Raw genomic sequence first — 12,738 nt, 5'->3', positions numbered from 1 at the left:
TTTGTGTGACCTCCGGCGGGAGGTTCGCCCAAGACGTGGAGAAAGACTAGCTTGATGTTGAAACCGGGTAACCTGTAAACAGGCCTCCTCTTACTCGGGCCGCTGCCCCTGACCTCACCCCCGCCCCACCACCTTTTGTCCTGAGGGCAGTGGTGAAAAACGTAAGCCGCGACGTTAAAGCCGCTTGGGTTGTGATTAATGGCAGGCAGGCTGCCGTTTAAGGTACACTGAACTCTGACACTCCCCGGTGCTAATGAGGATTGAAAGGAGCGCGAGCCAAATTTTTCTTTAGTAATAGCGAAGGCGGGCTGAGGTTGGAGGCTGCCTAAGCAGAACTCCGGCCGCCTCCTTAGAGCCCTTTAGCACTTGTGCTTTCTCAAGCGTTGTTATCTTCTCTTGAAGTACACAGAGAAACTTCACTGGGGAGACAGATAACTGGCTTTGAAACACTTTTTGGAGCCTTACGTGAAATGGTTTTATTGTACGCAGGTAACAGTGAAAACCTTGCAAGAAAAAGAAGGCGTTCAGTCTTCGCACTTCACCACCCACCTGCACCCTGTGCTCACCGGGATCACTGCTTTAAAACAAACAAGAAACTCCTTGTTCCCCAGACAGACTCGGCCTACTTAGGGGACTGACTATTTTATAGGTCTGGGACGTGTAGGAATAGTTCTGCTTTTTGCAAAGTATCAGCTAAAGACCTGAAACTTCATTAAACGAATTAAGAAAGAGGAGAATAAGGAATAAACAACTCAAAATTTACACTTTGAAGGAAACATGGGGGCCGGCACTGTGGCTCAGCAGGTTAAAACTCAGGCCTCCGTGCCAGCATCCCATATGAGTGCTGGTTCGAGTCTCCACTGCTCCACTTCCAGTCCAACTCCCTGCTAATGGGCCTGGGAAAGCAGCGGAGGATGGCCCCTGCACCCATGTGGGAGACCCATAAGAAGCTCCTGGCTAGCCAGCGCCGCGGCTCACTAGGCTAATCCTCCACCTGTGGCGCCGGCACCCCAGGTTCTAGTCCCTGTTAGGGCGCCGTTTCTCTCCCGGTTGCTCCTCTTTCAGTCCCTCTCTGCTGTGGCCCGGGAGTGCAGTGGAGGATGGCGCAGGTCCTTGGGCCCTGCACCCGCGTGAGAGACCAGGAGGAAGCACCTGGCTCCTGGCTTCGGATCTGTGCAGCGCGCTGGCAGCAACACGGTCGCTGTAGCGGCCACTTGGGGGATGAACCAATGGAAAAAGGAAGACCTTTCTCTCTGTCTCTCTCTCTCTCTCTCTCTCTCTCTCACTGTCTAACTCTGCCTGTCAAAAAAATAAAAAATAAAATTAAAAAAAAAAAAAAAAAGAAGCTCCTGGCTACTGGTGTGGGATCTGCCCAGCTAGATCGGAAGTGGAACAGCCAGTACTTGAACCAGTGCCCATATGGAATGGCGGCACTGCAGGCGGCGGCTTTAGCGCCTATGCCACAGCGCCGGCCCAGGACTTCATTCTTTAAATGTATTCCTATGTCTGTGTGAAGATGCTCTTTACATTTATTTTTGCTGTTGGAAAAATCTGAATTATCCAGCCCAGTTATAATATAGCTGCCAGCCAGTTATACTATAGCTCTGTGGTAGCTACACTTTGGCCAAGAAGCAGGAGACTGATATGCACTTATATGTCAAGATCTCTAACTTCTGCTTTTTAAACTGAGACAATACTTGTACATATTCATGGGGTACAATACAATATGATACATGTATACAATATATAGTGATCAAATCAGATAATAAGCATTCACATATCAAACATTTAATATTTCTGTGTGTTGGGAAGCTCTGGACTTTTCTACTTTTTTAAAGATTTATTTATTTGAAATGCAGAGTTACAGAGGGAGAGAGAGAGAGATCAAGGTCTTCTATCTGCTGGTTCACTACCTAAGTGTCTGCAATGGCCAAAGCTAGGCTGATCCAAAGCCAGGAGCCAGGAGCTTCTTCTGGGTCTCCCATGTGGGTTCAGGAGCCCAAGCACTTGGGCCATCTTCTACTGCTTTCCCAGACACATTAGCAAGGAGCTGGATCAGAAGTGGAGTAGGGTCCGGTGCTGTGGCATAGCGTGTAAAGCCGCCTCCTGCAATGCCAGCATCCCATATGGGCACCAGTTCTAGTCCTGGTTGCTCCACTTTCGATCTAGCTCTCTGCTATGGCCTGGGAAAACAGTAGAAGATGGCCCATGTCCTTGGGCCCCTGCACCTGCATGGGAGACCCAGAAGAAGCTCCTGGCTCCTGGCTTTGGATGAGCGCAGCTCCAGCCGTTGCAACTGTCCAGGGAGTGAACCAGAGAATGGACGACCTATCTTCCTCTCTCTCTCTGTCTTTGCCTGTGCCTCTCTGTAACTCTGCCTTTCAAATAAACAAAATAAATCTTACAAAGAGAGAGAGTGAGAAGTAGAGCAGCTGGGAGCACCCTTATGGTATGCTGGCACCACAGATGGCGGCTTAACCTGCTATGCCACAGCACTGGCTCCTTTACTTATTTTGAAATATGTCACACATTGTTGTAGATTACAGTTTGCCTACTATGCTCTAGAACACTAGAATGAATTCTTCCTATGCAACCATATTTTGGTATGGATATATTTGAAATCCTTCTACCATATCTTTCCAGGTTGTTAGTGAACACTATTGTTATTATTTTTTTTTTTTTGACAGGCAGAGTTAGACAGTGAGAGAGAGAAAGAGAGAGAAAGATCTTCCCTTCATTGGTTCACTCCCCAAATGGCCACCACGGCCAGCACTGCACCGATCCAAAGCCAGGAACCAGATGCTTCCTCCTGGTCTCCCATGTAGGTGCAGGGCCCAAGCACCTGGGCCATCGTCTACTGCCTTCCCGGGCCACAGCAGAGAGCTGGCCTGGAAGAGGGGCAACCGGGACAGAATCCAGTGCCCCGACCGGGACTAGAACCCGGCGTGCCAGTGCCACAGGCGGAGGATTAGCCTAGTGAGTCATGGCGCCGACCAAGTGACCACTATTATACTCTCTTCTTCTAAATATCTTTTTTTTTAGCTTCCACAAATGGATAGCAATTTGCAATAATAGTCTCCCCTGTGACTACTTTGGTTCCTGTAACATGATGTCCTTCATTTCCATGCATGTTGCCACAAGGTGTCATTCTTTTCAATGGTGAAATAATATTCTATTGTGAGTTTATATGTGCCCACATTTTCTTCAACCTTTCATCCATACATGGACACCTAGGTTGATTCTATTTGTTAGCTAATATAGATAGTGCTGTGATAAACATGCTGAGTCATATAGGCATATATATATATACCTTTGATATAATGATTTTAATTTTTTGGGATATATACACACCCAGTAGTGGGATTGAGTGGTAGCATTGTTCTCCATTTTTTGAGGAACCTCCATACTATCTTCCATAGGGACTGTACTAATTTACATTCCCACCAAAAATGTATAAAAATTCCCCTTTCAAGGGGCTGGCACCGGAGCATGGCAGGTTAAGCTACCACCAGTACCGCCAGCATCCCATATAGGTGGTGGTTCAATTCCCAGCTGCTCTACTTCTGATCCAGCTCTCTGCTAATGCACTTGGGTAGCAGCAGAAGATGGTCCAAGTGCTTGGGCTCCTGCACCCATGCGGGAGACCCAAAGGAAGCTCCTGGCTCCTGGGTTTGGCTTGCCTCGCTCTGGCCATTGCAGCCATTTGGGGAGTGAAACAGCGGATAGAAGATCTCTCTGACTCCCTCTCTCTCTCTCTGTAGCTCTACCTTTCAAATAAAATAATCTTTTTTAAAAAATTCCTGTTTCAGGCTGGCCTTGTCATGCAGCAGGTTAAGCCACTGCTCACAACACAGGCATCCCATTGTAGCAGGAAAACTGGTGAGATGGGTCCAAGTTTGTGTCCTGGTGTTGATGATGATTTACGAGACTGGACACAGTGGTGAGAGTAAAAGTGAGGTTTTATTTAAGTAAGAAAAAGAGAAGCTCTGAACTGAGGGATCAGAAGGACTGATAGAGAGACCAAACCACAGAGGTCTAGCAGTCTAGAGGTATTCGTATGTCCTTACCACATTATCTCCAAGGAAAAAAGGTAGTGGTTATACATCAGTTACTGTGAAGGCCACGGGCAGTCTTAATGCAGCCTTTTCTAGCTTGTTTTTATCAAAACCTAGATCTTGTCCTTCATTGTTGATAAGTATTTGTTACAAGGGGCTTCCATCCTGTTCTGTTTATTGTTGGGAAGGCACTGCAGTTTGTATGTGCTAGCAAGGAGCTTTGGGATGATGTTAGTCTGGCCTGCTTTTAGTCCTGAGTTCCTGCAACATGTTGGCATGATTGGAGTGCCAGCTTGAGTACCAGCTGCTCTGCTTCTGATTTAGCTTCCTGCTAATGGCCTGGGAAAGCAGCAGAAGATGGCCCAAATGCTTGGGCCTTGCCACCCACGTGGGAGACTTAGATGGAGTTCTGGGCTCCTGGCATTGTCTCAGCCCAGTTGCAGCCATTGCAGCCATTTGAGAAGTGAATCAGCAGATGGAAGATCTCTGTCTCTGTCTCTCTCTGTCACTTTACCTTGCAAATAAATAAATCTTAAAAAATAATTTTCCTGTCTCTCCATCCTTTCTAGCATTTGGTTTTTATTCTTTTTGATAATAGCATTTTTTTAAAAGATTTACTTATTGGTTGATTGATTTATTTGAAAGTCAGAGTTATAAGGCCGGCGCCGTGGCTCAACAGGCTAATCCTCCGCCTTGTGGCGCTGGCACACCGGGTTCTAGTCCCGGTCAGGGCGCCGGATTCTGTCCCAGTTGCCCCTCTTCCAGGCCAGCTCTCTGCTATGGCCCAGGAGTGCAGTGGAGGATGGCCCAAGTGCTTGGGCCCTGCACCCCATGGAAGACCAGGATAAGCACCTGGCTCCTGCCATCGGATCAGTGCAGTGCACTGGCTGCAGTGCGCCGGCCGCGGCGGCCATTGAGGGTGAACCAACAGCAAAAGGAAGACCTTTCTCTCTGTCTCTCTCTCTGTCACTGTCCACTCTGCCTGTCAAAAATTAAATAAATAAATAAATAAATAAATAAAAAGAAAGAAAGAAAGAAAGTCAGAGTTATAGAGAGAAGGGGAGAGACAGAGAGAGAGAGAGAGAGATCCTCCATCTGCTGATTCGCTCCCAAGATGTCCACAACAGCCAGGGCAGGGTCAGGTCAAAGCCAGAAGCCAGAAGCATCATCTGGGTCTCCTATGCTGGTAGCAGGGGCCAAAACAATTGGGCCATCTACTGCTGCTTTTCCCAGGCCATTAGTAGGAAGCTGGATTGGAAGTGGAGCAGCCAGGACGCTAATTGGCACCCATGTAGGATGCTGGGGTCACCACAGCAGCTAACTCATTGTAGTTTCTATTTGCATTTCTCTGATAATTGGTGATGCTGAGCATTTTGCATATACCTGCTGGTCATTTTATGATTCTGAGAAATGTCTACTCAGATGAAAAACTATTAATTTCTCCTTGGAATGGCATTCAGCAATGGCAGATAGTTTAAAGGAAATGAGATCTCTCTCTCTCTTTCTCTCTCTCTCTCTCTTTTGCATTTCTTTATTGTTTACCCTTTTATACACCACATGTATATTGTTACCCCCCCCTTTTTTTTAAGATTTATTTTTTATTTGAAAGTCAGAGTTACCAAGAGTGATAAAGACAGAGTTAGAAACAGAGGAGAGAGGCCGGTGCCGTGGCTCAATAGACTAATCCTCCACCTGTGGCGCCGGCACACCAGGTTCTAGTCCCGGCCGGGGCACCGGATTCTGTCCTGGTTGCCCCCCTTCCAGGCCAGCTCTCTGCTGTGGCCAGGGAGTGCAGTGGAGGATGGCCCAAGTGCTTGGGCCCTGCACCCCATGGGAGACCAGGATAAGCACCTGGCTCCTGCCTTCAGATCAGCACGGTGCGCCCGGCCGCGGCGGCCATTGGAGGGTGAACTAACGGCAATGGAAGACCTTTCTGTCTCTCTCTCTCACTGTCCACTCTGCCTGTCAAAAAAAAAAGAAAAGAAAAGAAAAAGAAAGAAAAGGAAAAAAAAAGAAACAGAGGAGAGAGAGAAAGAGCGAGAGAGAACATTTATCCACTGGTTCATTCCCCAAATGGCTGAACAGATAGAGCTGGGCAGATCTGAAGCCAGGAGCCAGGAGCTTCTTCTGGGTCTCCTACATGGGTGCAGGGGGCCCAAGCACTTGAGGCACTGTCCACTGCTTTCCCAGGCACATTAACAGGGAGCTGGATTGGAAGTGGAGCAGCCAGGACTCTAATTTGTAGATCACTACAAAACAGAGCGCTTTAGATAGTACTTATGACTACTATCACTTGTCAATATAAACAATTTTTAAATTGAAATGATATCTCTTGAGAATAAAATAGTTTAAGATAGAATTTAATATGGAGATACTGTAGAGCAAATTTCTAGTATAATGGCCTTGTTTTACAGATAGAAAGGAGATATGTGATATTCTCATTCTAATATTTACAGTGAATATCTAGGCTGAGAATTCAATTCAGAGTTTCAGATACTTGGAATAAAAAAGTAATCCTAAAATCATTGGGCTGCATTCCACAATGATGTAAAAGTAGCCAGCCATGACTGAGTAACTTACTAAAGTAGCAACTTAGACTTTTTTGAGTGACAGTTAAGCAATTGAGTTTTACAGTCAGAATGCTTGGATTTGAAACTCAGCTCTAGCACCTTCTGTCTCTGTTCTCCTGAGAGGACAATTTACTTAATCTCTGAAATCTGTGTCCTCTTCTGTGAAATGAGAAAAATAATAATACTTTGCAGTTCCCAAAATCAGGATAAGAATAAAATATTTAGCAGTTCCCTAAAGGGCAGGAGCTTAATGCACAGTGAAGATGCTGCACGATCACCTACATGCCATGTCAGAGTGGTGAGCTCAAATCCCAGCTCTGCTTCCAATTCCAGCTTCCGACTAATGCAAATTGCAGGAGGCAGCAGGTGATGACTCAAGTACTTGGATTCATGTCATCCACATGGGAGACCTGGATTGAGTTCCAGTTCTGTCTCTCTGCCTTCAAAATAAACAAATAAAATATGTTCCCAGAAGGTCACAGTAGGCAGGGAATGGGTATGGAGCAAGTAGACTCAGTGGGAAGCACTTAGGTCAGAAAGCTACTTTTGATTTTTTTTTAAATCAATTTTCAGTATCTTTATAGTACACTGTGCAGAGGCTATGCAATGGAGAAAGTAGGCAACATCTTTTTGCACAGCTCCTAAACAGACACAGAAATATGAGTGATAGCTGATTTGAGCCATCCGGGCATGCAGAAATGTTGTTCAACTGTGTGCAGCAATCAAAAAGCCTTTGACTTGATGGCAAATTTATGTAATAGAATTTATGTAATAGAAGCATTTTAGGGGGATAAATTCACCATGTTTTGAGACTATCTGGCTCACTGCAAGGCTTTTTTAATCTCCCTGATAGCCAAGGGCTCTCCCCAACATATTTTCAAACACAGAAAGATCAACCTGGTTGCTCTGAATTTAGACAAGGAGAATGGGTTAGTAACAGAAACAATGAAGAAATTTAAGAGGAAAATGGCCTTATTTTGTTGTAGACTGTGGTATCTAGGAAAAGGTAAACCAGGCAATCAATGTAAGATGTACTAAACCTAATCTCAAACTGTGTCCCTAGGAAAGTCTGCACAAAACAAACAGTTTTGTTCCCAGAAATGTTTGAGAAACATCACGTATTTAATCATCCATGCACAAAGCAAACAGTTCTGTGCTCAGAAATGTTTGAGAAACATCACGTATTCAATCATCCACCTTTCACTATTTATTTTCGTTTTATTTTAAAGGCAGAGAGACAGACACAGACAGACAGACCAACAGACATCTGTTGGTTCACTCCCCAAATGCCTGCAACAGCCAGGGCTGGGTTGGGTTAGGCCAGAAAAAAAGCCAGGAGCCCAGAACTCCATCTGGGTCTACCATGAAGGGGCAGGGACCCAACTACCTGAGCAGTAATGTGTTGCCTCCCAGGGTGTGCATTACCAGGAAGCTGGATCAGAAGCAGAGTTGAGGAGGCCAACTGAGGCACTCAGATATGGCATCTTAAGCACTATGCCAAATGCTGGCCTCAACCACCCAGCTTTACATGGAGAATACCTATCATTAGCATGATACCTGCGTCAGAGAAGTCTTAGGTTAAAAAGCCAAGTGCAAAATATTTCTAAAGAGAAGACTGTCTTCTGCATGTGACTGTTAACTTGCTTCTTTCTTTCTTTCTTTTCTTTATTTATTTGAAACACAGAGCTACAGAGAGAGGTAGAGACAGAGAGAGAGGTCTTCCATCTGCTGGTTCACTCCCCAGATGGCCGCAATGGCTGAAGCTGCGCCAATCTGAAGCCAGGAGCCAGGTGCTTCCTCCTGGTCTCCCACGCAGGTGCAGGGGCCCAAGCACTTGGGCCATCCTCCACTGCCCTCCCAGGCCACAGCAGAGAGCTGGACTGGAAGAGGAGCAGCCGGGACTAGAACCAGCGCCCATATGGGATGCTGGAGCTCCAGGGCAAGGCGTTAACCTGCCGTGCCACAGTGCCGGCCCCAACTTGCTTCTTTCTATAGCCCATTTACCTTTTGTGCTTTAATGATTTTCTCTTAACAGCAATTTTAAAAGGGCTTCATTGGACAGGTTTCACAATATTTTTAAAACAATACCAGTGTAGAAGAAAATAAATCAAGAAGTAGTAAAGACTAGTTTAAAATTTTCCATCTTTTTTTTTTTGATAAAGAAATGGGCAGTACTTTAAGATTCTCTACTCTGACCCCTTAAACCAGAAATGCCTTTATATGTCCACAGTCAGTTATTTCTTCTCTGAAAAGTCACTATAGCTAGTGGATGCTTCCACCGCTCTCTTTTAAACCCCAACTCCAGTACTTTCTTCCTCATTATTTTCTTGGAATCTTAACAGAAAAATAGATATGAATTCAGTTAATTTTCATTTCCAGCTGCCCTCTACCCCAAACTTCCTTCATCTCCAAGTGTCTTTTCTTCTATCTGGAAGTCATACTCTAATAATACCAATAGCAATGATAATACCTAATTTTTTTTTTTAAAAAAGAGTTATTTTATTTATTTGAAAGGTAGAGTTTCAAAGAGAAGGAGAGACAGAGAGAGTTCTTCCATACACTGGTTTACTCTCCAAATGGCTGCAGCAGCCTGATAGAAGCCAGGAGCCAGGAGCTTCTTCCACACCTCCCACGTGGGCACAGGGAGTGTTCCAAGCAATAGGGCCATCTTCCACTGCTTTCCCAGGTACATTCTCAGGGAGCTGGATCAGAAGTTGAGCAGCCAGAACTCAAACTGGCACCCATATGGGATGCCAGCATCTCAGGCGGTGGCTCAACCCACTACACCACAACACTGGCCTTTATAATAGCTAATTTAATTGAGTACCTGCTTATTCAATTATTTTGTAACCCTTAGAACAATTTCAGAGAATAGAAATTATCTGTTTTACAAGTGGATAAACAAGTTCAAAGCATTGATTTAACTTGCTCTAGTCACATAGCTGATGAATGGAGAATCTAAACTCTAGCTCTCATCCTCTCTCATCCCATTCTCCTACATTTTTACTGTGTCCTCTCCTCCAATTCCTTCCTCCAATTGTGTCCTCTCCAACAATTCCATACTCAAGTCACTCCATTTGAAAAAAAAAAAAAAAAAAAGCAAAAACCCTCACTACCTTATTCCTCTCCAGCAACTACTCTAATTCTCTTAATCTCTTCATGATTACTGTTCCCTTTTAGATCTATCCTGTCCTCATCCCTACGGTAGCATCCTTGATCAGGTACTACTGTGTGTTCCAATCTGCTCCCTTTTCACTTCACCTTGCCCACCCTATAATTTTTCTGAAGTATAGTTTAGATCATGTCAGTAGTCTCAAGTCCTTCCTCTCAAGAAAGTTCTTCTGTTTGTTCTGTGTCTCTACAGTTGTATTTTATGTGTAGCAACAATGCAGACATTGATCTGTACTCACTCTTCATTCATTTAGTCATTCAACAAACCACCATTTTGCCAATTATGTGCAAGCTTAATGATTTGTCTTGATTTCACATATTTTATTATCTGTCCAAGAATATTCATAATCCCTCCATTCTACTACCAGAAAGGACTTTGAAAATGTATTTTCTTATTTTTTAAAAGATTTATTTATTTTGAAAGGCAGAGTTATAGAGAGGCAGAGGCAGAGAGATAGAAAGAGAGAGAGTGAGAGAGAGAGAGGTCTTCCATCCTCTGGTTCACTCCCCAGACAGTTGCCAACAGCTGGAGCTGTGCCGATATGAAGCCAGGAGTTTTTTCTGGGTCTCCCATGCAGGTACAGGGGCCCAAGGACTTGGGCCATCTTCTACTGCTTTCTTAGGCCATAGCAGAGAGCTGGATCAGAAGTGGAGCAGCTGAAATTCAAACTGGCGCCCATATGGGATGCTGACATTGTAGGTAGCAGCTTTACTTGTGACACCACAAGGCCAACCCCAGGACTTTGAAAACTAATTGCAAAACTGATCATGGTATGCCCTATTTTAAGTATTCTTCAAGGATTTCCCTATGTCAGTTTGTGTATTTTCACCTGAAGTTTAGAGTTCTACATGATCTTGCCCTTCCCTGCTCTAATCCAGACATACCAACCTATGTTTATTTCCTTGAAAATGCCAATATCCTTTCATGATTATGAGTCTTTTATACACAATGTTATCTTGGCATTCTCTTCCTCCTACTTCTCCAGATGAGCTAACACTCAGCTGGTTCTCTATACCTCAGTTCAAGATTTTCCTCTTCTGGCAAAATTTATCTGAAACTACTATCCCCATAGTTAGCTCACTTACTATGTTTAATCATAATTACTTGTTTAAATGTCTTTTGATAAGCTATTATGTTTCTGGGAGGAAGAAAGGAAGCAAGCAAGCAATATTTCATCAGCAGCAACTCACTTCTACCAGTATGTAGAAACTACTCAGTAGGTATTTGTTAAGTAACTGAATGAATGCTAGGCAGTCAAGACAGTTTTGCCCTCAAGAAGTATGAAAAATAAATAATGGAAGCATGCTAGGATTGCCACATTACCTGCTGTGTTTGTTCCAAATGGAGCTAACTTCTTTATAAGAGAACTTTGTTCTCAGATGAATTCCTAACTGGAGTATTGTAGGAAACCCATTGCTTTATCCATAGACCCCTTGAAGCCTCTTGGAGTGATCTCTCTGATGTACAAATTTGACTGGAGAAAGGAACAAATATGAAAATGTAGAATATCTGTTAAGAAGCAATGAAAAATGGGAGAGTAGAAAAAAAGTCAATCACATTAGACTGTTTTCCTTGTAGTTGCTGTTCAAGAGAAGAAAAAACAAGCATAATATCTTCCTCTGCTCCTACATCTTGAATTTTCAAATTGTCACTCATAAGCTTGACTGCTTAATGCAATCCTCAACAAAACAGATTATTCATCTTAAAGACCACTGGGTAATTTTACCCAATTAAAATTGAGCACTGTTGAGTTCCTCTTAGTAGAATAGTTTTTATTTTTGTAGCAGCGTTAAGTCATGTTCTCCCATTTATAACTCCTCACTTGCTTATTAAAATTCCTTTAATCTTTACAGAACATTTTGTGACTAGCTACATTCTATGACACATTCCTTCCATAAGTAGAGATACAAAGTCCATTTTCCTGTTTTTTGTTAAATGTTCACTTATTAACAGAACCTTAAACAAGAATTGTAGGGCATAAGAATTAGTATGGATAATATCACCACCCAGTCATCCATTCAACAATATTTATTGGATGCCAACTATGTGCCAGGCAGTGTGCTAAGTGCTGAATATACCTAGATACAGCAATTAAGAAAACAAACCTAGTTCCCAACCTCAAGGAGCTTACAGAAGTGTAAGAAAGTAGATCAAACAAACAGTTTTAAAACAGAGAATCATTTTCTGAAAGAATTTGTACTCATTGTTTAATATTGCATTTGATTCCTTCTTTTAAACCCTCAGAGACACAAGAACCCCCACTGTCTTCCACCACTTGTATCCATCTCTTGGTTACTAATTATCAGTTAAACTCCCCTCCCTTTTTCCCAGTTCCAGCTCATCCTCAACATAGTAGCCTGGGGCCCATGTTGTGATGTTGTGGGTAAAACTGCCACCTGCAGTGCCAGCATCCAATATGGGCATCAGTTTTTGAGTCCAGCTGCTCCTCTTCCAGTCCAGCTCTCTGCTATGGCCTGAGAAAGCAGTAGAAGATGGCCCAAGTCCTAGGGACCCTGAACCTGAGTGGGAGATTGGGAGGAGGAGGAATCGAGTGGTGGTGGGGAGAGTGGTATCCTGGCTCCTGGCTTCAGAAAGGCGCAACTCTGGCTGTTGCAGCCACCTGGAGCGTGAACCAGCTGATAGAAGATCTCTCTCTCTCTGCCTCTGCCTCTCCGTAACTCTGCCTTTCAAATAAATAAATAAATCTTTAAAAAATTTACAAAAAATAAATCTATAAATAAATAAAATTTCTAAAAAGTACTCATGAATCTTTAAAAAAATCAATATTTAAAAAAAAACATAGTATCCTGAGTGATCATTTTAATATGTAGATCTAATTGTGCCAACTCCTTAATACTCTCTAGTGGCTTCACATCTTATTCAGGGTAAGAGCTAAAATCCTTGAATTGTTCTGTAAGACTCTCTCTGTTCTCTTCTCTAC

The sequence above is a fragment of the Lepus europaeus genome, chromosome 5, assembly GCF_033115175.1.
Source record: "Lepus europaeus isolate LE1 chromosome 5, mLepTim1.pri, whole genome shotgun sequence".
Lineage (NCBI taxonomy): Eukaryota > Metazoa > Chordata > Mammalia > Lagomorpha > Leporidae > Lepus > Lepus europaeus.
The sequence above is the reverse complement of the archived record's forward strand: the minus strand, read 5'-3'. Positions refer to the sequence as shown.